Genomic DNA, 26,094 nt, shown 5'->3' with positions numbered 1-26,094 from the left:
TAAGGTCATCATCTGGAATATATACAAATATACAAGGACAAGCTGAGTTAATTTCACACAGTATGCTAAAGAAAATTATTTGATCACCAGTTATTCTACTGGCATGACCTCTAGTGAAAAAAAAAATACAGATAAAATTAAAAATTAATGAATTATTTAGAAACTATATCAAAACTAAATTCTATTTTAGATAACACGAGAGAAACATTCTTTCATGTAGATAGTTTTCTTCCAGCAACAATGATGTCCTGTTTTTAACATGACAATTATTATATTAGATTTAGGATTCTGGATTATCTACAGTCGTCCTGTTTATAGTTAACTCTTAGGGAGAAAGGTTCCATAGGTAGAATATGTGCCTTCCGTATGCTTGGGATTTTCAGACTATCATTATTGTTCGGATTGGGGTGGTTGATAAGAATCTCACAGGCTTTGTTAAATTTGCAGTCATACCATGTTTTGCTGTGATGTAAACAACTGGTACTTTTCCAGTCAATTCTATGTAAAGTGTTCAGGGCATGATCAGAAAGGCCAGCTTCACCATCGTTATTATATTTAATGTGTTGTTTATGTTCCTTTTGTCTGATAGGAATTGTGCATCCTGTTTCCCATATATATATATATATATATATATATGGTAGATTACAGGTTCTGATAATTCATGGAGATTCGACCCACACACAATGCAATCAGCACGGTAAGTTGAAGATTCGTGTTTCTGGTTTGATCAATCGACTGGCATTTTTAAAATATTGTAGGGACAGCAACATCATTCTGAATTGCATCAAACTAAAGAGAAAATTTACCTCAACAAAGGTGCAACGAATATACCACATTATGGAGAAAGCATTACTCAAAGAACAGATCTAGGCCACTAGAAAACACTTGGGCATTACTCAAAACCAGGTACAAAATGTAAAATCTGAACTTTCAAGTTACTTGAATGCAGATATTTGGATTATCCTCGAAAAGATTACGGACAACATGGCGAACCATATCCTTCAAACTAAGAAAGAAAATCTCATAATCAAAATTTCATAGACTAAAAGATCAACAAAACCAACGGACATATTTGAATTTCAACACAGTGAACGTTAACAACCATCCAGAAGCAAGAAACAACAGAAGCCACCAATCACCTGCAGGTAACAGTAACTTAGTTAACCTATCCAACCATGCCTTAAACAAAGATCTCTCGCTATTCAGCAAAGGTCTAAATTTTGCCATAGTATCCAGATCGATGAACAAACTGAATATCATTTGTAATATTGAAAGAGGCTTAAGATTTATCCCAAATACCATAGCAGATAAAATACGTTTAGAAACTGCCAACATTTTAAATATAAACTATAAGAAAATGGAAAACAATAACAAGCAACTTAACGAAACAAGAATTAACAGCAGTCAAATCATTAAAATCAAATCCGAACGTCGTAATACTAGAGCCAATACAGGAAATGCCACCATTATTCTAAACTGAACCACATGTTTAGAAAAAAATAAATCTGCTAGTCTCGGACAAAAATATATACCAACTTGTTAACTACAACCCAACCAATAGAATAAAAAGAAAACAGAGAAACTACTTAAAACAATTACTACATGGCCCGAAGATACAGTCAAAAAATTACTTCCGCATTATGCTCGTTCCCCGAAAATTTATGGTCTACCAAAGATACACAAACAAAACACACCAGTCCGGCTGATAGTCAAAGGTATATAGACAGTCTGAATTATCACCTAACCAAGAAATTAGCGGCAACACTCAAGGAGTTGGTAGGTCATCCCCCCCCCCCCCCCCCCAATATGTCCACACACACACAGCACTTCATAAACATAATCAAAGACATTACATTAGGAAAAGATGATTTATTAGTCAGTTTTGACGTCTCTGCCTTCTTTACGAATGTCCCAATCAATGACATAATCCTTCTTTTACAGAACAAATTCTCTCCATCTATCACGGTGCTCTTTGCGCATCTATTATGTTTTGGTTATTTTGTATGGCAAAATGCTTTCTACCTACAAAAAGAAGGGACAGCCATGCATTCGCCATTATTCCCCCCCTCCCTCCATTGCTAAATTTTATATGGAACAGTTTGAGCAACATGCTCTAGATTCCGTTCCTTTAAAACCCAAAGTCTGGCTTAGATATGTTGACGATTTTTTCTTCATCTGGCCCCATGGCTGCCAGACACTAGACACTTTCTTTAGCCACCTAAACAAACAACACAAATGCATACAGTTCACAATTGAGATTGAAAAACAGAACACACTTCTGTTTCTAGATACACTTGTCACACGTCTTCCTTCTGGCAGTCTTTCCTTCACTGTTTACTGGAAACTGACACATATTGGCCAATATATATACACATAAACTCCTACCACCACCCAGCACAAAAACAGAGCTTTGAAGATCTCCAATGAACAAGCACTGAAAGACGAATTTAAGGTTACGTTTCTAAAATTTTATGAAAAAATGTTACAGCCAAAACACTATTAACAAAATTCTCTACAAGACCTCAATAAAACTATAAACATTCCTTACATTAAAGGGACATCAGATAAAATAAACAGAATACTAGAAATACAACTTCAAAGCCACCTTTCTCTTGTAAAATTAAAAAGCTTACTCAACTCATCCAAAGACCCACTCCCTCCTCTGGCCCACCCTGGAGTATACTGTATTTATTGTACCTGTAATCTACCATATATATAGGGGAAACAGGACGCACAATTCCTCACACAAAAGGAACATAAATGACACATTAAATATAATGACTATGGCGAAGCTGGCCTTTCTGATCATGCCCTGAACACTTTACACAGAATTGACTGGAAAAGCACCAGTTGTTTACATCACACCAAAACATGGTATGAATGCAAATTTAAGGAAGCCTGTGAGATTCTTATCAACCGCCCCAATCTGAACAATAATGATGGTCTAAAAATCACAAGCATACGGAAGGCACATATTCTACGCATGGAACTTTTCTCCCTAAGAGTTAACTATAAACAGGACGACTGTAGATAATCCAGAATCCTAAATCTAATATAATAATTGTCATGTTAAAAACAGGACATCATTGTTACCGGAAGAAAACTATCTATATGAGAGAATGTTTCTCTCATGTTATCTTAAACAGAATTTAGTTTTGATGTAGTTTCTAAATAATTCATTAATTTTTAATTTTATCTGTATTTTTTTTTTTTTTTCATTAGAGGTCATGCTGGTAGAATAACCGGTGATCAAATCATTGTTTCTTTAGCTTACTGTGTGAAATTAACTCAGCTTGTCCTTGTATATCTGTATATACTCCAAATATACTGACCTTAATATGAAGGTCGAAACGTTGAGAAAATTAAAATAGTTATTTATAACACGGTTGTAAAGTCCATAATTTCTAAAATTAATGCTGATCACCATGCAAGACTAAAAGAAAGGATTCCTATTTACAATATTCCTCCAAATCAGTCTGTTATCTGTCAAGACTCCAACATTATCAGATCTTATATTTCTATCTTCTAAGATACTTTTTACTGTATCAATACACCTATATCTTGGTCTTCCTCTGAGTCTTTTTCTTGCCAACCAGGCAGAGAACACTTCTTTTGCTAATTTTTCCTCTCCCATTCTGTTTAAGTCACCATACCACCTGAGATTAGCTCTACTGTTGTGTCGTTATTTATGCAAATTCACTTAAATTGTATCTATCAAACTTACTATGCAGTTGCTCTAAGTACTGGCCTGGATTTTTGGTCCTATCTCCTTTTTAGGCATGAACACATGTTTTTTAATGACTGCACCAGTCTATGCCCTATAACAATAAGATGCACTGTCCAGGGAGACAATTCCAATAACCCAAATATATAAACACCTGCTAACTCCTTCAGACAGGCGTTGCAAAACCTCTCAACTTAACTTTACCCTCCTGCGACCAGTTCATAATTTTAGAGTGTTGAGTTGATGCTCTTAGTTAGGCAAGACTCAGTTTGGGGTGAAAATATATGTTTATTTTACAACTTTAAATACACTATACAATTATATAAGTTCACTCTTGCTAAGATTACAATCATATATAAAAACTAAGTTAGGAAACTTGATTCTTTCAAGGGCTGCCTAATGCATGCAAAATTTTATATCTAGTAAATTGCTAAACTTAATCTTCATTAACACAATTCATGCATCTAACAATTCCCTCTATAAATCTGAAGACATTAAGTTAAATTATCATTAATCTATGGCTCATAATAACTCTCTCTGCAATTCTGTTAAACTCATTTAAACAATCTCGATATCTGGTTATAGCCTACTGGAACAATCACTTAAGAGTTCACTAGTTAATATTGTTCTGACATTTCATACTTCTTGCATCTAAATCTCTTCATACAAACAGGCTCCCAAAACATAAATAACAAACGTTTACAAATATTCACTCGATTACAGAATGGGTCTACTGGTTAATATTGTTGTGGAAGTACCCGAGGTTCGATTCCTTGTTTGGATCACTCGCGGTGTTAAATTCCTGTTAAGTGGCTATCCTCTATCCACTTAATGGCTACCTTTGTCATCTGAGGACTTTATGGGAACATCTACGACATAGCACCCACTTGTAATGAAAGCGTTAGCTGCGTCGCGCTGGAATTCTGTCCGTAGTTTCATGGATTGCCTGATTCAAACTTCCCGCTGCCACGCATCCTCGCTTGCTGTTCTGCCCGGAAACCACTACCTTGATTGGACCTCCTCGTGACCTCGAATCCCAGGAAAAAAAGCCATTTACGTTGTGTCGTTATTTATGCAAATTCATTTAAATCGTATCTATCAAACTTACTATGCTGTTGCTCTAATAAGTACTGGCCTGGATTTTTGGTCCTATCTCCTTTTTAGGCATAAACACATATTTTTTAATTGGCCACTTATATTTATATAAGTGGCTATCCTCTATCCACTTAATGGCTACCTTTGTCATCTGAGGACTTTACGGAAACATCTACGACATAGCACCCACTTGTGATGAAAGCGTTAGCTGCATCGCGCTGGAATTCTGTCCATAGTTTCATGGACTGCCCAATTCAAACTTCCCGCTGCCACGCATTCTCGCCCACATCCTAGTGCTATAGGTACTCATTGTGTTGGCCAACATCATCTCAATTGGGCAGTGTTCCGGCTCGACGGACCAAGTGAATAAAATTCAAGACAAAGATCCAGGGATTACATAAATAGCGCAGTCGAAAGGATGTGATTAAGCCCCTGGGAGACTAAGAAAAATTTAAATTTTATTGGGAATCACAGGAGTAGGTATTGACCTCTTGTCAGGCAGCAAAATTTTTTTAGTAATTGATTTGATAAGATTAGCAGCTGTGTAAACTAAGTGCAAGTATGTCTGTCCCAGAGAGCTCTGAGGATAATGCCCTCCAAACCATTTCAGAAATGCATGATTCAGAATTCTTCAGGACCATTAATCCTCAGCAGGTCTTTCCCCAGTTCTCTTGCGAGGAATCGGATGATGTGTTGACATATTTTGAGTTTATAGAGGAATTAAAGAGGATTAGTCGATGGAGTGACCTACAGCTGCTAATTCTGCTACGCAGCAAACTTGTTGGTAAGGCCAGAACATACTTCTTTTCCTCACCAATCCTAAAGGGAACCCGAGATTATAATATCTTTAAGGATGCCCTTATATCTCGATTCTCAGGATTGAGGAGCGTTGGACCAAATCTGTGGAAGCTTCAAAAGGTAGTGCAGAGGGACAAGGAGAGTGTGAATGATTGTTACAACCGTATGTTAGCCATAGCAAGAGTGAACTTATATAATTGTATAATGTATTTAAAGTTTTAAAATAAACATGTATTTCTACCCCAAATTGGGTCTTGCCTAACTAAGAGGGTCAACTCACCACCCTAAAATTACGAACTTGTCGCAGGTGGGTAAAGTTAAGTTGAGAGGTTTTGCCACGACTGTCTGAAGGAGTTAACAGGTGTTTATATATTTGGGTTATTGGAATTGTCTCCCTGAATAGTGCAATTTATTATTATAGGGCATAGACTGGTGCAGTCATTAAAAAATATAAATGTGTTTATGCCTAAAAAGGATATAGGACCAAAAATCCAGGCCAGTACTTAGAGTAACTGCATAGTAAGTTTGATAGATACGATTTAAGTGAATTTGCATCAATAACGACACAACACTGCTAATGCATTCCTGGATGCTGACAATGTCAAGTTCTTTTATTATATCCTCATTTTTAATATGATATTGCCATTGATGCCATCTGTTTATGCCCCTAATCTTTCCCAGGACTCTCATATCTGCAGTCTCTACTCTTGGGTCAAGTTTTACATCTGACCCAGCTCTCAGATCCATAAGTTAAAATTGATTTAAACACTGTCTTGTATACAGCTAATTCAGTGTTTTGGCTAATTTCTCTCTTATTCCATATAAATTTATTCAGTTGACTTCCTACATACCAGCTTTATTGATTCTGTTGTCTATTTCATTATTTAATTTACCATCTTCACTAAAAATTGTGCGTAGATAGCTGAAATGTTTTACTTTTTCTATATTCTCCGTTCACAATGCAGTTGATATTTTGAATGTTTTTGCCTATTTTCATTGTCTTTGTCTTTTTAATGCTGACGTTCATACCAAATCTATTACAACAGTTATTTACTTCAGTCAGGGAATCTTGCAGACTTGTAGCGAGTTTATTTAGAATTGTAACATCTTCTGCATAAAGCAAAGAGCTGACATTAACATCTCCAATTTTGGTATTAAACCTGATATCATAATGTGATATCAGGTCTTTCCTTCATAATGTGAAGGAAATATCCATATAGATAATGAATAACAGAGGGGATAAAGTACAGAGTGGCCATAAAATAACTTTCGCTCTTTGGAGGCATCTGTATCTAAAATAAAACCAATAAACGGAATGAGACCAAATTTATATTGAGACTTTTGAAGGCATGGGGAGATGATTTCCACGAAAAAAAGATTTAGTATGAAAAGTCGCCAATAAGGGAAATTTTGGTAGTGGCAGAGCTGAAAAGAAGCGGATAATTACATTAAAAGCAGATAAAATGGAACAATAATAATAATAATGGCAAATATTAAATTTGCATAATCCTTTTTACCTGCATTTGCTGCAAAAATTTGACTGCTTTTGGCTGCACCAGCCCCAAAATTTACCCTATCAATGACGTTTGGTACTAAATCTTTTTTTCACGGAATTCATCTTCCCATGCCTTTGAAAGTCTCAATATAAAATGTAGTCTCATTCTGTGTATTAGTTTTAGCTACAGATACCTCCGAAGAGGGAAAGATAATTTATGGCCACCCTGTACATCCTTGTCTGACACCAGATTTAACATTAAACTACTTTCCTGTCGTCGTCGTCGTCCGGTAGTATCCTCTAGCAAGAGGGTTGCAGCAGATGAGCAGCTCTTCTCCATTTCTCTCTGTCTGTCGCTTCCATCATTCTTAAACCAGTCCATTCCATGATGTCATTAAACCACTCTCTAGTTGGTCTTTCACGTCTTCTCTTCCCCTCAACTTTCCCTTGTAATATAGTTCTTGTCAGGTGTCCCGAAGAACCTCTCAGAAGTTGTCCTGCAAATCTAGTCTTTCTTTGCATAATATTCTTTAACAGTGTTCTTTCCATCCCACCTCGTCTTAAAACTTCTTGATTTGATATTCTTTCTGTATAGCTAATCTTTTCCATCTTTCTATAACACCACATTTCCAATGCATTAATTCTTTCCATATCTCTCTTGCTTAGTGTCCATGACTCACTTCCATAACTTGCAATACTCCAAACTGTTGCTTTAACTATTCCAATTCTAACACCTATTTTAGTGTTCTTGTTTATTAAAATTCTCTTCATTTCCATAAATGCCGATTTAGCTTTGCCTATTCTATTTCTAATGTCCAACTCTGAAGTTCCTTTCTCTGAGATCCAGCTACCTAAATATTGAAATCTTTCCACTTCTAAAATCTTTCCTCCACTTCTAAAATCTTTCCTCCACATCTTATTTTTATTATCTCCTATTTTTCTACCCATTATCATTATCTTGGTCTTTTTTGTGTTAATTCTTAATCCATACTCTTTACAAGAGTTTTCAATTCTTTGAATAATTTGTTGTAACCTATTTTCACTTTCTGCCATCACTACTACATCATCCGCATATCTTAAGTTATTAATGATTCTTCCGTTTATTTTTATTCCTTCATCTACATCCTCAAGTGCCTCTCTAAACATTTGTTCACTATAAAAGGTTAAACAATAATAGTGATAACTTGCATCCTTGTCTGACTCCTCTCTCCACCGGGAATTCTCCTGTTTCCTCTCCATTTACACATACTGACGCTATTTGTGACCAATATAATCTCTTTAAAATTTCCAAGTTATAAGAGTCAATATCAGTATTTTCTAGAATGTCAAAAAGCCTTTCCTGTACTTCCTTCAATTCTAACTGCTGACTTACAACTCAAATAAATACTAAGTATTACTTGATATAATGTCCCATAAACACCGTATAACTGTAGTGTTTCGAATAGCTTCTCTCTTGGGACCTTGTCATATGCCTTTTCCATATCTACAAAACTTAAATACAGATCTTCGTTATATTCCCATGATTTCTCAACTATCTGTCATAAAGTGAAAATACTATCATTCTAAAAAAACTATGATTCTTTTCTGCTGAAGAAGCTATTTTACACCCATCCAGCTACTAATCTATATATATATATATACAGGGTGTTCGGGATAAATTTGACATATTTATAATTAATTATATTTTTCCGTAAGTTACATGTATTAACACACACTTCTCTTCATTTAAAAGTTTGGACCCTTCTTCATTCATATACAAGATGTCAGAAAGGATGGATAGCTGGAACCCACCTGAATCATGGAAGAGAATAACTTGTATCATGATGATTCGTGCCCGCCATCAAAATAAGGATATTACGACTGCTGCCCAATGCTCCCTGAATACAGTAAAAACAATCAGGCATGAACTAGAGACTTGCAATGGTGACTACGAGGATGTAGCAAGAAGAAAGATCCCTAGCAGACGATCTGATTGCGTTCGTACAGCAGAATTCCTCGCAAATCTGCAGGAACAGGTGTTGAAGAACCCTGGCATTGGAATTCGGGCTTTGTTCGTGGAGTTGCTAACTGTAGTCAAGCCCTGGATAACAAGGGTAGCCAATGGTAGGCCGTATGTATGGCAGCAGGATTCGGCCCCTTGCCACACCTCTGGGAAAAGTCAAAAATGGTTGTCTGAAAATTTCTACGACTTCACCAGTCCAAATGTTTGGCCTCCAAACTCCCCAGACCTTAACCCCATGGATTATTTTGTATGGGGCGCAGTTGAAAAAGACACCAATCGCACTTCCAGTAATACAAAAGCCCAGTTAATGGATAAAATTAAAACAGTTTTTGCGGCCCTTCCCAGGGAGACTGTAGCATCAGCTTGTTCGAGGTTCCGAAGCAGAATTGAAGCTGTGATCGATGCTAATGGTGGTTATTTTGAGTAAATCTTGTTGATAGTATTGTAATTAACTCTGCCTGTAATGTTTTTTTGTCAATTCATTAAATTTAATAGATACAAAGAAGATTTTCTTTTTCCTTACGAAACTGTCAAATTTATCCCGAACACCCTGTATATATATCAGCTAAAAAAAAAAAAAAAAAATCAGCTAACGCTTTTTTTTAAATTTTTTTTTTTTATTCCCGTATACGGGGAGTAGGCGAGGCCATTTAGCCCTATCTAACTTTTGGAGACTAAGTGGGCAGTTCAATCTCCACTGGTACCAATCAGACATAGATGGCCCAAGGCTATCACTAATTAAGTAGTACACAGTGAAGAGAGACGGCTCAAATGTGCCGCCATCTCGTAGTCCCTAACCCTAACACAATGTATTTAATGTCTGAAATAATGTGGGTTCTACGGCCGATTTTCTTGAGTTTGCGGGACGAAAAACCCGAGTTTCCGGGAGGAAAAACCCGCTTACCCGTGCCAGAGATCGACTAACTCGGGAACCGGTCGAAAAAAGGCTTAGAAAAATTTCCTCTAGTCAGCGACTAGACTCGAAACCAAGTCTTCCTTCGTGCGGCCAAGCACCGTGGTGTGCCCACGCCACATCCACTGAGCTACACAGGCTCTGTGTGTGTATATGTATATATATGAAATCTGCACATCTTTAGAATATCACATACAGACTCTCTGTCTCTCTCACACTTTGAGGTAGTGCACCTGAAACCTTCTTAAAAATTATTGATGCTGTCCAGAGGAGAGCAATTTGGCTCATGGATAACCCTTCTACAGATACTTTCACGTTACTACTTCAGTGAATTGGCATTCCTCCACTTGCTGTCAAGCCTGTTATTACAAGAGCAGCTGCTATCCAACATCCCTTTATCTTATACCTCTTGAGTGTGGGATAAATATAAAAAAAAAAAATAAAAAATAAAAATATATATATATATATGATTCTAGGACAATTACCCCCTGGACATTAACCCCTGCTTAAAAACCTCATATATAATAAAAAACGTAACCCTCCCCCCCCAGACATTAACTCCCATGCAAATAAACCCAGACAACGAACCCTGCCATTTGAAATATTGGTAGATGAAATTAAATATGGTTAAAAAAAGAAATAGAAAAGTTTTAAAGTTGCAATAACAAAAAATAAATAGAATGCAGAATAAAAATTTAATCTTCTTCGGATGTTTTCTTTGAACACACAATCAAAGGGATTGATGATATTTCTAGGAACGACTAATTTTGTTAATAATATTTACTTGTAGTTTATTTAATCAGAATTATATGTCAAAATAAGACTAAATTTTCCTGGAATTTTAGCTGTTATGACCATCATCAAGAATTTTACGTTAAGATCATAGGATTAGGAATCTGCACCAATAAATAATTTTCAGTCTGTTTCGTCTTATTACTGTAAACTTGTAAACATTATGGTTAAATATTTGTGTATAAATAAGTAACTTACATTTCTGAGTCATTGTAGTCTTGATAACAACACTGAACTTGTCTAAACTGTTGTTGAAGTGAAATTGAAAACAGAATATTTTATTTCAATCTTAAAAAAAAAATCAGCTAACGCCTTTTTATTCCTGTATGGGGAGTAGGCGAGGCCGTTTTAGCCCTATCTAACTTTTTGAGACTGAGTGGGCAGTTCAATCTCCATTAGTACCCAATCAGAGATAGCTGGCCCAAGGCTATCACTAATTAAGCAGCACGCAGTAAAGAGGTGGCTCATCGTGTGCTGCCATCTCGTGGTCCCTAACCCTAACACAATATATTTAATGTCTGAAATAGTGTGGGTTCTATGGTCAATTTTCTTGAGGTGAAAAACCTGAGTTTCCGGGAAAAAACCACTTGCCCGTGCAAGAGATCGACTAACTCGGGAACCGGTCAAAAAAAAAAAAAAGCTTAGAAAAAATTTCCTCTAGTCACTAACTAGATTTGAAACCAAGTCTTCCTTTGTGCAGTCAAGCACTGTGGAGTGCAAATGCCACATCCACTGAGCTACACAGGCTCATCTTTATTTCAATCTATTATAATATTTATAATATATTTTTGACTATCCATGATGGAATTTGTAAAATCAAATAAAGGGATGGAGAAAGTGATTTTTGAAGGTTATGTGTATCTGAAACAAAACAAAAAAAAATGACAAATGGTATTGTATCATTAGAGTGTGAAAGAAGGCGTAACAAGAGCGAATGTAAACCTAAAATTAAACTCTGTGGAGAAGAGCTTGTGGGACAGTTAAGCGATCATTCTCATGGTCCAGATCCAGCACGAGAAGAAGTTCTTAAAGTAGTTCAACAAATTAAAAGACTGGCAGAAGAAACTGAAGAAGCACCTCAGCAAATTATCACCCAGTCTCTTTCAACGATAAGTGAAGATGCAAAAGCCAAGTTGCCGACAGTTCATCGTTTACATCGCAATGTCAGATGTCACCATCAAGCTGTTAATAATCCATTACCTGTTCCGTCGAATGTTGGTGAAATCGATATTCCAGATCAATCAAAGTTACACATGATGGCCAAGATTTTCTTCTGTTTGATTATGGTTCAGACAATAACAACAGAATGTTAATATTTGGAACATGTGACAATCTCAGACTCTTGGAAACGACATCTCACTGGTTTCTGGATGGGACTTTCAAAACTGCTCCTGTGCTTTTTTTTTCAACTGTATATCATTCATGGACTAGTTAATGGGCAAACTATTCCGTGTGTTTACGATTACTGCAAAACAAAACTGAGGATATATATATTAAAGTGTTTGAGACATTAACTATTCTGAATATCAATTTGAAGCTAATCAGCATCATAATCGATTTTGAATTGGCAGTTATAAATAATTTAGAAAGAAGTTTCCCAGACAGTGAAATTAAGGATGTTTCTTTCATCTAAGTCAGAACATCTACCAGAAAATTCAAGAGAATGGTTTGCAACAATGTTACCAAGAAGATTCCAACTTCGCACTGAAATTAAGAATGATGCCAGCTCTTGCATTTGTTCTGACAGATGAAGATGTCGGTGCTTTTGAAGATTTGTATGAATTTCTACCTCCAGAAAGCTTACCAGTCGCAGATTATTTTGAGGATTCTTAAATTGGAAGACCACAACTCCATGGACGATGGAAACCAACTTATACCATCAATATGTGGAATATGTATCAACGATCGGAAGATGACTTTATCAAAAGCAAATAATTCAGTAGAAGGATGGCACAGAAATTTCTAGTTCAGTGATGGAAGTTTCCATCCACACTATTTGGAAATTTATTGGATTTCTCCAAAGAGAACAAGCATTGCAACAAGTTTACTGTGCTCAAATGTTGGCCAGTCATCCATCACAAACTCTGAGAGAGAAGTATGCTGATTCACATGCACAGATTTTTACCATACTGTAGTCGCGGCTACTGTGATTGCTGCATTATGGACCATCTTCATGGGATAGCACACAACCCTTCTTTCTAAGTATTAATGCATAATTAATAATATTAAACTACATTTCCTATAAAAGATTCAATATTTTAAATGAATTAATTTTTATCTCTGTCTATATCCTAAAAGGTGATATTAGGTGTTAGTATAATTTTTAATTTGTATCCATATTATTTTGTTGTATCAAATAAATGTTTGTTAAAATTTTGATTTTGTGAAATTTCATTTTGTCATAATTTTTTGTATTGTTTTGTTGTGTCAAGGAAATTTCATTTAAAGAGTTTTTATTTTTATACAGGAGGCTAATGTCTTGGGGGGGTGTGGGGGGGTTGTCCTGTTACTATATATATATATATCAGCCATACTTTTGATCACCTTGTTTTTCTTTGCATCATCAACAAATAAAAAGTGATCGTAAAGTTATGCAACCAAAAATTTGTACCAAGTGTTTCCAAATAGTTTTAATTCCTTACACTACTAAATGTCACCATCATATTATTACAAACTATCAAAGATGCAGAGTTCACTGTAACAGGTACAGGTTGTTCTTAGTATAGCTTTGTTCATTGTGGAAGTGAAATGTTTTTTTTTTCCAGCTGCAACAAGTTTTCATTTTGGAAAGTTATTTTGCTAATCATTCTTACACATGTGTTGTCGAAGAATTTTGTAAGAAATATCCAGGTGCAGCAGTCCCTCTGAAGTTGACAATAATGAGATTAGCGCAGCATTTTCTGGAAACTGGATCTATTGTAGATAGGAATCGCTTCGGAAGACCCTCCATTTTTGACTGACAATAAAATGGATGAGGTTAAAAGAGCAGTGAAGTGGTTCCCCAACAAAAAGCCTTAGGAAACTTGACATGCAATCATCAGTGTTATACGAAAGTGCTCAGAAAGCTGCATGATTATCACACCTTCATCCGTATTGTGAAGGACCCAGATAAAGGCAAACGAATAATCTTCTGCAGATGGTTACGTTTATTCATTGAAGAATGTGATATAGAGATGCTTGATACAGTTTTCCTCAGTGACAAGGCCTAGTTTCACCTCAGTGGGTATGTGAATAGTCAAAACAACAGGATTTGGTCATGTGAAAATCCACATGCTTTTCATGAAAAAGTTTTGCATTTTCAAAAAATTGGAGTTTGGTGTGCGATATCACAGCATTGTATAGTGGGGACCCAATTTCTTTGAAACAACAGTGAATAGTTGCATCTACCAAGACATCATCACACAGTTCTTGGTACTCCTTGATGTCAGCGAACACTATGGTTGGTTCCAGCAAGACAGTGCCATGTGCCACATGTCGAATAGTACTGTACATTTTTTGCAAGAATTTATTGGCGACCATCTCATCTCGAAAGAATTGTGGCTTCCAAGATCACCAGATTTATCACTGCTCGATTTTTTCCTTTGGAGCTATCTCAAAGGTGTTGTTTATTGGAATAATATTCCCACATTGAATGCACTGAAAATGAGCATTTCAACAGCTATTGAAAACATCACTCCCCAGGGGCTTCGCAAGGTGGAATGAAACCTGGTAAAAAGAGTGCGAGTTTGCATTTAGGAAGGAATTGGCCACTTTCAACATAAGTTATAATAAGGTTCCTATTCATCTTTTGTTATAAATGCTTAATAACAAATTGTATTTGTAGCTGTTTCATTTGTTCCTATACTTGTAATTAACCTTGAAACAGATATGCGTTATTTCTCTTATAACAGTAAGCCAACGACCGATCCTTGTAGTACACTGCTGGTTACTTTAAATCTTACAGTCGCACATATACCACTTTTTGATATCTCAGATCAGCCATCCTCTTATCCATGCCAATATTTTATAATCCAGTCCTATATTTATGCAACAATCTTCCATCCTCTATTCTGTCAAATGCTTTAGCAAAATGCAGAACCGAATTCCTTTGTCAAACTCAATGGTAATATTATTATAGAATGTGAACAAGTTGCTCAAACATAACCTTTGTGTGTGTGTGTGAGTGAGAGAGAGAGAGAGAGAGAGGATGTATTTAAATTTTCACTTTCTTCCTACACATTTCGAGTCATTTAAACTCTTAAATTTCAATTAAAAAGAAAACCCTAATTTATCTTGAGTCTTCACACTTCTTCTTCTTCAGCTGCTTATCCCAATTAGGTAGGGTCACTTTTTTAATGATTCTCCTCCACCTCCTGTCTCGGGCAGTAACTGCATCTAAGCTCTTCATCCTCAAGCTCTCCTCCATCAGCTCCCTCCATCTCTTCTTTGGCCGAGTGCTTCCTCCTTCCTTGGCACATCCATCTACATGACTTTTTTCAAACATACTCATCCTCCCTCCTTGTCACATCTCAACCTTCACTCCTGTATCTTCGCTCCTAAGTTCATAACTTTCACTGTTATACCTTATGTAGTACGAGGGTTGTCTGAAATGTTCTCAGTAAGATCTGCAAAATACCCCTCTACAGCTGCATTCACTTCTTGATTTGAATTAAAAACGCTGACTAACGAGGAAGAGTTTTAGTTTTGGGAAGAGATAGAAGTCAGAGAGACCCAAATCTGGAGATTAGGGTAGATGTTCCAACAATTCATAGTGCAGATCCCTTAATTTTCCCATTGTCAAAACATCTTTGTGGGCAGGTGCATCGTCCTGATGAAAGATGATTTTTTTCTTCTGCAAACTGGCTTTTTTTCTCATGAACTTTTTTGTCTAGTCTGGTTAAAAGATCGGAATAATATTCCCTCATTATTGTTTTACCCTTTTCAAGATAATTAATAAACAAAATGCCTTTAGCATCCCAAAACACTGATACCATGACCTTTCCTGCTGATGGAACTGACTTTGTCTTCTTTGGCGCCGAACAATTAGCTTCTGTCTACTGTTTTGATTGCTGTTTGGACTCTGGTGTGTAATTGTGATTCCTGCCTAAATATGTCAGGATAGAGAGGATAGGATAGAGAGGAAGAATTAGCGAAAGGATTTATACAAGATGGATGGCCTGCATTTGAATGGATTTGGTGTGCGGAGACTGGAAAAAGTGTTGCTGAATGAAGTGAAAATGGATGTGCAGAACCAAGGAAACTACAACTACCAAGGAGGGGGGGGGGTGGATATGCGGACATCAGTGAGACAGTTGAGTGTAAGAATGTATATAATGTACCCAAGCCAGTACTAATGACAAAAAATCGGAATTGGATAGTTAGAATAATACATCAAGATAGGGTTGGGACAAAGTGACCACTGCATTTCATGTATACTAATGCCAGGAGTATTAGGAACAAGAAGGAAGAATTTTTGGCCTTGATTGGCTCTTCCTGGCCACAGGTTATTGGCATTAGTGAAACATGGTTGATGGAAGATGATATAGAATGTGTAGGTTATAGTGTGTTTAGGAGGGACAGAGAATAAAATTGGGGCAGGGGTGTTATTGATGATAGCTGATGAACTGCAGCCAAGGAGAATTGAAGTATCCCAGGATGGTGAAATGAGTTCATTTCAGGCAATTTGGTGTGAGATTGAGACTGGCAGAACAAAATATGCAGTTGGGTGCTGCTATAGACTAGGTGATGGAATAGATGGTGGAAATAGTATGCATAAACAAATTGATGAAATGAGTGGAAGGAGGGGTAATTATTATGGGGGATTTCAACTATGGTAACATTGATTGGAAGGAGGAGAGGACACATGTGAGGAAGGAAATGGATTTTATTCAATTATTAAGGGATAACTATCTGAGACAGCATGTAATTGAAAATACTAGGGGTGTGAGAGTGCTTGACCTGGTAATAGCATCTGAGAATTTGACTGTAATCAATATGACCATGGTGCCACCTATTGGTGAGAGTGATCATAAGGTCTTGACCTGGGAGGTGGCTAAAGGTGTGGAATTTTCGATTAAGACAGGGTATATGTGGAATTACCGTGCTGGCAAGTATTACAAGCTTAGGAGATTGCTTGGATCAGTGCCATGGCATGTACAACTGCAAGGGCTGGACATCGATAGAGCATGGGAAGTGATCAAGGAGCATTTACAGGAGATTATGGCTGATTGTATACCTAGGGTCTGAATAGTAAAACAAGTAGGGGTTAAATGGATGAATATCACCATTAAGCTTGAGCTGCAAAAAAAGAAACAACTGTGGAGGGAATTTAAAGAAAGGGGTGACCTGCAGGCACACGAACGGTATAAAGTGGGCACAGAAGGGTAACGAGTGTGGTAAAAATAGCAGAAGCGGATTATGAAAGGAAACTAGCTATGCAAGCTAAAGAGAATCCCAAACAGTTCTTTCAATATGCTGCAAGCAAAAAAAAAAAAACTGTACACGGCAAAATGATTTTAAGGAATGATGATGGTAAGGAGGTCACTGAATCAGTCGATATAGTGGATTTACTGAGTGGGCACTTTGCAAAAGTATATCATCCAGGTGGTGACATTGAAAAAATGAAGGAACCATTATTTTATATGGCAATTGTGATGAATGAAGTGGAGGTAAATAGTCTATTACAGAACCTTAATGTGAATACATCTGTGGGATTGGATGGTATACCGGCACGGGTCTTGCGTGAAGCAGCTAAAGAATTATCAGTGCCCTTGACCATGTTGTTTAATCTGAGTCTCGGGTCTGGTTTATTCCCGAAGGTGTGAAAAGAGAGGAAAATAGTTCCACTGCATAAAGCAGGATCCAAGACTACGATTGCAAATTACTGACCGATCAGCATATCAGGCGTCATTGTCAGGTCTTGGAGAAAGTAGTCAAGAGAAAAATACAGGAATGGATTGATGAAAATGAGATACTGTATGAGGAATAGCATGGCTTTGAGAAGGGTAGATCATGCCTCAGTAACTTGCTCAATAATTTAATGTGACAAAATGTAAGGTTATGCATTTTGGGATGAAAAGATTAGCAGCAGTATACCACATTAGTGGAACTACTCCAGGAGATTGATGAGGCCAGGGACTTGGGAATGTTGGTGGATAGGGAGATGAAGTTTAGGGGGCACATTGCAAAAGTAGCTAAATCAGTTCATCAACTCACTTGGTTGTTGAAAAATACCATGACGAGCAGAGACAAGCAAGTTATTGTACTTCTGTACCGAGCCTTGATAAGACCCCATCTCAACTACTGTGCCCAGATTTTGTCACCTAGGTTCCTTCTTGATGGGGAGGTGATGGAGAGGATCCAGAGGCGAGTGACTAAGATGATAGCAGGTCTATGGAATGAACCATATGAGAACAGGTTGAAGATTTGTGGGTTGCAGAAATTAGTTGATAGGCGGAAAAGGGGAGATATGATTGAGACATTCAAATTGCTAAAGGGTTTCTATAGGATTAATTCAGAGGATATTTTTGAGATCAGGACTGGTGGGAGAACTAGGGGCACCTATGGAAGCTGGGCAAGAGTGTGGTTAGCAAGGGTGTTAGAGCTGGGTTCTTTACTTTTAGAGTGGTGAATGAGTGGAATAAGCCTGCCCGAGTCTGTTGTGGGTGCTATGATGGTGAGTGAGTTTAAGGCAAGGTATGATAGATACTGTGAGAATGTCGTATAGTTGTGTGGACATGATGTTTACGGCCTCCCTCGATGAATTTAAGGACTCCCTGGAGTCGCCTGTAATAATAGTAATACATGTACTGTATCCTTTACACTCGAATTTGTAGCCTTATGTTGGTAAACAGTGAAGGAAAGGTTGCCGTAAGGAAGATTTGTGACAAGCATATCTGTAAAGGGAAGTGAGTTCTGACTTTCAATTTTAGTTGTGAATTGTGTGCGTTTGTGTTGTTTGTTTAGGTGGCTGAGGAAAGTGTTTAATGTCTGGGCGCCATGGGACCAGATAATGAAAATATCAACGTGTCTAAACCAGACTTTGAGTTTTAAACTAGAGTAATCTAGAGTGCTTAAAAGCTTCCATATAAAAGTTGGCATTTGGGAGGGGGGGGGGTTTAGTAGTGGACCCATGAGTGTGCCTTCTTTTTGTAGATAAGAAGTATTTTGCAACACAGAATAGGCAAAATGTAGTACATTGGCAAAGAGCACTGTGATGTTGGTTGGCTATTTTGCATGGCAAAATACATTTTACCTACTAAAATAAGGCACAGCCATGAGCTTACCGCTATCTCCCCAGTTGCTAACTTTTATATGGAAGCTTTTGAATAACGTACTCTAGAATCCTCTATTATTATTATTATTTTTATTTAGGCCTCCAAGGAGTCAAAAGATTCATCGCAGGAGGTCCTTCCTGAGAAACACAAGTCTATTAGGAGTCATTGTGGGAGGTCCCTCCTAGGAAACACAAAGTCCATCATACCACTCCTTAAACTCATTGACCGTTCTCGCTCTTACCACTCTATCAGGCAATGCATTTCAGGATTCAACCACCCTCCTGCAAAAAAACCACTCCTCACCCTCTTACTCACAGTTTTCTTTCATAACTTTCAGGGATGGCCCCTTGTCATCACTCCTTCCCGCTGTTCAACTAAGCGAAAACTCCCCAGTGTCAACCCTGTAACCACCTCTCAACAGTTTAAAAGTCTGAATCATATCACCTCTCCTTCTTCTATCTACCAAACTGTGCAATCCACATTCCTTCAGCCGATCCTCATAACTAACATTGTACAGTCCTGAAACCATCTTTGTTATCTGCCTTTGTACCCTTTCCACAGTTAATTTATTCCCTTCAAATCCTGGGGACCAAATCTGAGAACAGTAGTCTAAGTGTGGTCTGATCAGGGTCTTATACAGTGGAAAGAAAACTGTTTTATCTCTGCAGGTCAGCGTCCTCATTATTGCAGCAATCCTCTGAGTTGCCCTCACCACCTTTGCAATAAGTTCCCTGAATTTCAGTTTTCTATCAATCATCAACTCCAGATCTCATCTCCTCTACTTCCTCCAGTACAGCTCCTCCAATAGAGAATGCATTGTCCCATCGATGTGTCCCAAGCCTCAAGACCTTACATTTTGCTGCATTAAACCAACATCCCCATTCATTTGCCCATCCGTCTAGCCTATTCAAATCCTCTTGCAGGACTACCACATTGCACGATTATTAGTAACCCTTCCCAGCTTCACATCATCTGCAAACAACTGAAATTCCCCCCCACCCCCTGCAATCCACTGACAATGTCATTGATATAAAGGTTAAACAGTATACCCAAAGTCTGGCTTAGATACGTTATTTATGTATGATGATATTTTTGTTATTTATCTGGTCCCATGGCTGCTGGACATTAGACACATTCCTCAGCCACCTAAACAAACAACACAAACACATACAATTCACAACTTAAATTGAAAGTCAGAGCTCAGTTCCCTTTACAGATATGCTTGTCACTTATGTTTCTTCTGGCAGTCTTTACTTTACTCTAAGCCTACAGATACTGGCCAATAGTTATACATAAACTCATACCACCACCACCACCCAACACAAAATCTAGGTGTCATTAACACACTAAAAAACAGGGCTTTGAAGATTTGCTCCAGTGAAGAAGCACTTAAACATGAATTAAAAGTTATCAGCAATACTTTCCTGAAAAATGGCTACAGCCAAAATACTGTGAACAAAATTCTCACGAGACTCCACTTAAAAACAAAAATTAACTAGATTACAATAAAACTGTAGTCATTCCATACATTAAAGACATATCAGATAAATTAAACAGAATACTACAGAAATACAACCTTAATGCTACCTTTAAACCTCGTGCAAAATTAAAAAAACTTATTCAGCTCATCCAAGGATCCACTTCCTCCACAGGCCCATCCTGGAATCTACCATATTCATTGCACCTGGAATTTTCACTATATAGATGAAACAGGATGCACAATTCCTATCAGAAAAAAAGGAACATAAATGGCATATTAAATTTAATAACTATGGTAAATCTGGATCTTCTGATCATTCCCTTAACACACTACACAGAATTGATTGGAAATGCATCTGTTGTTTACATCACACCTAAACATGGTATGAGCGTAAATTTATGGAAGCCTGTGAGATTCTTATCAAGCAATCTAAACTTAACAAGAATGGTGGTCCAAGAATATCGATAGCACATATTCTGCCCATTTAAACTTTTGATCTAAGAGTTAATTATCATTAGGACTGTAAGCAATCCAGGATCATAACTCTAATATAACAGTTTTATTAAATTAAGGATTAGGCAACCACTTTTGCTGTATTAAAACTATCTATATGAATTTGTTCTCTGATGATGTTATAAATAGAATATAGCTTTCATGTAGTTTTTGTTCACTAGTGGTCAGGCCCATAGAGTAAGTTGAGCAAATCTTGTCACTTTGGCTTTCTGTTAGAAATGCAATATAGCTTGTCTTTGTATAGATATGTGAACCAGATGGTGACCTTAATATAATGGTAAAAACATTGGGAAATGAAAGTAATTATTCTTAACACAGTTATAGTCTCCATAATTTTACTAAAATGAATGATGTTAATAATAATACTGTCAGCCTATTTAAATCCCTCTGCAAGCCTTCTCCATCACCTTTATTATTCTACCTAATTTTGCTCATCAGCAAACAACTGAGTATTTCCTTTCAAATCATTTCCTATATCATTTTAAATACAAATATAGATACAGATAGAAAAAACAGTGGTCCAAGCACTGATCTCTGCAATACACTGCTAGTCACTGTTTGGGATCTGTCCATGTTTGCTATCTATCAGTCATAACCATCCCTATTTGCTCCAATTTGTATAACAGAGTTCCATGTGGTATCCTGTTAAACACCTTTGTAACATCTAGCAGTATCATTTTGCAGCTTTTCTCTTTATCCAACTCAGAGAGGACATTCTGATGAGCAAAATGACACACAAAATATTTAATGATTAAGGAATTATCTCTTTGTTCTCTTCTCTCCCACTTTTGTTTGTTTCTTGGATATGTACTGGAGATAGGGTTCATTCTTTCTGAATTCATTGTAATGAGCCTTGCACTTTACCAAGCTATTTCTTTGGTCTCTTGAGGTTTGTTATAGTGAGTGTCTGCTATACATATATTAGTAAAATTACAGAAGGCTCAACAGCCTTCTGTAACACTACATCTCAAAAGCAGCTTTTTTTCTTATCTTACTTCTTTCGTTTCCACTCACATTCATAAGTCGCTGTTGGAAAAACAACCACATTCAAAATCCTTAACTTTGTTCCCATGGAGATAGATTCATCCCTCAAGATTTTAGACAGTCTCTGACTGTTGTTTCAGCCATTCCTAATCTTCTTCTGATATCTTCTAAACAGCAATTCTTCACATTAACTCGTTCGCTGCCAACTACGAGTATACTCGTAGTTGGTAAACCAGCCACACAAGCCAGCTACGAGTACACTCGTATGACGCTTACCGCCAGCAATGAGATTACCATACTGACCTTGAAGAAGTGAAATTGCTCAGCGTACGGGAACAGACTATGCCAAAGTAGCGTGGCAGCGAACGTGTTAATAATGGATCCCAGGTATTCAAACTTACTGACTTCCTCAATCTTTCTCTATTAAGGTAGACTTGTTTCTCAAGAGCTTCCCTGTTTGTATTTCCTTTGAGGACTATAATATTTTTCTTGCTTAGATTAAGTTGAAGTCCTCTGTTATTACTGATCTTTGGAAGTTTATTTTTCACTTGGTTAGACTATAATAAATTTAGTTTAATCCTTTATCCAAGTGTAAGCAAACAAAGTTTGCGCTGAAAATATCCTCAGGACTGAGGTAAGGTAGCGCCACACCAGGCAACTCCGAGCAAGGTGGACCAAGCTCTCATCACTCCTTGTCTCAGTATCTCCCATAATGCAAAGCACATCTCCTTGCGGACATGTATACTGCTATGCATTAAGGAAAGGGGCCACTACCCAGACTGGTTTCGACCTTTATTGAGGTCTCGGCAGTGGGAGGCAGACCCAAACTTGGAGATACTAAGGCAGAAGCAATAGGAGAGGTCATATTTACCTATACAAGTTGCCAACAGGTGTACCACCTTATTGAAATACTCTGGATATAGAGAAAGATGTTGGAAGTTTATTTTTAGCTTGGTTAGACGTTGCCTGGTGTTGCACTACCTTGCCTCAGTCCTTGAAAGTTTATTTTTCACTTGGTTAGAGTATAATAAATTTAGTTTAATCCTTTTTCCAAGTGTGAGCAAACAAAGTTTGCGCCTGAAAGTATCTTCAGGACTGGGGTAAGGTGGTAAAACACCAGGGCACTACTTGCAAAGGTGGAGCAAGATACCAACACTCCTATCTCAGTATCTCCCATAATGCAAAACACATCTCCTTGCGGATATGTCTAATGTTATGCATTAAGGGAAGGGCCACAACCCAGACTAGTTTTGACCTTTATTGAGGTCTCTTCAGTGGGAGCCAGGCCCAAGTGGAGATATCAGGCAGAAGCATTAGCAGGTCATCTCTACCTGTAGGAGTTGCCAAATGGTGTGCCACCCTTTTTTAATAAATTACTCTGGATTTAGAGAAAGATGTTGAAAGCTTATTTTTCACTTGGTTAGAGTATAATAAATTTAGTTTAATCCTTTATCCAAGTGTGAGCAAACAAAGTTTGCACCTGAAAGTATCTTCCGGACTGGGGTAAGGTTCCCTTAATGCATAACATTAGACATATCCGTAAGGAGATGTGTTTTGCATTATGGGAGATACTGAGATAGGAGTTTTGGTAGCTTGCTCCACCTTTGCAAGGAGTGCCCTGGTGTTTTACCACCTTATCCCAGTCCTGAAGATACTTTCAGGCGCAAACTTTGTTTGCTCACAGTTGGATAAAGGATTAAACTAAATTTATTATATTGCCTCAGTCCTAAGATATTTTCAGGCACAAACTTTCTTTGCTTACACTTGGATAAAGGATTAAACTAAATTTATTATTACTGATCTTGTTAACTTTATCAAGAATTTGTCCTAGTTCTGCCTATGCTGCAGAGGTGTTAATTAATATAAAACGACTAAAATTTTCAATATATTACTTAAAATATATTGAAATAAGTAATATATTCAAATATATTACTTATATCATTTAATATAAGATGATTATAAAGTAAATATATTGATTGCTCACTAAATTATGTTAGGAACCAAACAGCAAATATTATTGTTAACAAATTACTCAAGCCCGAGTCTCTTATAGGTGCTTTTTTTGACTTATGTTTTGATACATATCATCATGAAAGTTATGTTATAACTTTCATGATGATATGTATCATCACGAAAGTTATAACAAAATGCCAAAGATAGATCTCTCAGATCTATCTTTGGCATTTTGTTGTAGCCAGCTTTATTTAAATATAAACTGTTTCATTGAGCATATGCAGATTCTCACAATAGCCATTCAGTTTTGAAGCAGAGTCTTTTTAGATAGCAGTTTTTCTCTAACTTACTGCATAAGGATATCAAGCAGTCTGCCTACTTTTTCTCTTTTGATTCATAAATATGTAATTTTCATATTCTTCTCTTTTTCGGCTGCCCATTTCCCAGAGTGTCTTATAGGGAAATTCAGAGAGCATTGTATCCTCTGCACTCCTATAGTGATAATGAGTGAATGTCAGCTTTAGAGAGCAGATAATGGAAATTAGTTTGAATATCAGTATTTATAGGTGGTTTGCAAATGACATGTGCTGAGTTGTTTTATTATTATTATTATTTCAGAAATTCTCCTAATCTATTGAACTACTGTTTTGAAGAGATCATAGTTTTGTATTATTTGATTAGGGAGATAATCTTTTTATTTTTGTAGAATTATATCTATCCATTACTAGCATTAGCACCATTTCAAAAAGTATTGTCATTGTTTTAGGAATATGATCATTTGAGCAAATAGCTCAAGGTGTGTGCTAGTGTTTTTATTATGCCATACATTTCAGAACGATGATGGTGTGAATTCATATTTAAGCACCTATTAGTATGTTTGTTCTGTGATGGCATAGAACTCAGAGCTGCCTTGTAGTCTGGTGACTGAAGCATCTGAAAATGGTAAGCAGTAGTTATTTTCAATTTCCATAAATTTTATTCTAGAGTTTAGGCTGCCTTAAGTTTGTCAAAAAGAAATATGTAATATGTCCTTGGTGCACAGCCGAATCCCACATAGCACTTACATAGAAGAGTTGTAGTTGGACAAAGATTAGCACTTTAACGTCAAATGGTTTTGTAAAAAAAAAAATAGCAAGTGGTATTGGGAGTAGAGAGTTCTAGTTACATTTTTGATTCACAGGTAATTTTAAGTTAGTTTTTCAGTTGGAGAAACAAAATCTACAAACAAATTGAAGGTACTGCCATGGGTAGCCCTCTGTCTCCACCTTTGGCAAACTACTATTTGAAACAATTCGAAGACACTATGTTCTCATCCATTCATCCTCAACCATCTCTTTGGTACTGTTACGTCGATGATGTTTTTGCTGACACACACTGAAGATGAAGTTGGCCACACACTGAAGATGAACTCACCACTTTTCTACAGTGGATAAATAACCTTCACCCCTGCATCCAATTCACTATGGAAAAAGAAAACTCTGGTACTTTACCATTTTTGGACATCCTCCTTACTAGAACGTCTGGTACCTTATCTACAAGCGTCTTTCAAAAACCCACATTTACTGGCAGATACATTCACAAAAAGTCTGTGCACCACACGTCTCAAAAATTTGGCATTCTTAAATCTCTAATTCATAGAGCACATAAAGTTTGTTTGCTCTTCCCCAATAATGTTACAACAAGAACTTTCCATCATTAAAAAGTTAATGGAATCAAATGATTACAACTCCAATCAAATCCAACAGATACTTGACTCTTATGTTCCAATACCTACAGTTTCTTCAACAGTCCACAGAGTTCCTATTCCGTACATTCCAGGAATCTCAGAACCTATAGGTAGAATTCTGAAAAAGTATCAATTGATTCCAACATATATTCCTATCAACAAAATTTCTTCTTTATTACCTTCTACAAAGGATAAATTGTCTTCTCTATCTTTGGCTGGTGTTTACCAAATACCTTGCTAATGCGATGTCTCTTATTTTGGACAAACTGGCCGTTCTTTGGAAAAAAGAATAAAAAAACATCAATATTATGTTGATTATAACAAACCTCTGAAGTCTGGTCTGGTGCAGCACAGTATTGACTCT

General features: G+C 36.9%; 1 protein-coding gene across 4 annotated transcripts in view; it reads left to right on the top strand.

Annotated features, from left to right (window-relative positions):
- LOC150097824 (USP6 N-terminal-like protein) overlaps positions 1 to 26,094 on the top strand; it is a 475,396-nt gene that overhangs the window by 204,745 nt on the left and 244,557 nt on the right. The window lies entirely within an intron of this gene.

The sequence above is a fragment of the Typopeltis vanoorti genome, chromosome 16, assembly GCF_054136105.1.
Source record: "Typopeltis vanoorti isolate ZY-2024b chromosome 16, IOZ_Tvanoo_1.0, whole genome shotgun sequence".
NCBI lineage: Eukaryota > Metazoa > Arthropoda > Arachnida > Uropygi > Thelyphonidae > Typopeltis > Typopeltis vanoorti.
This window is presented reverse-complemented; position numbering and strand designations above follow the sequence as displayed.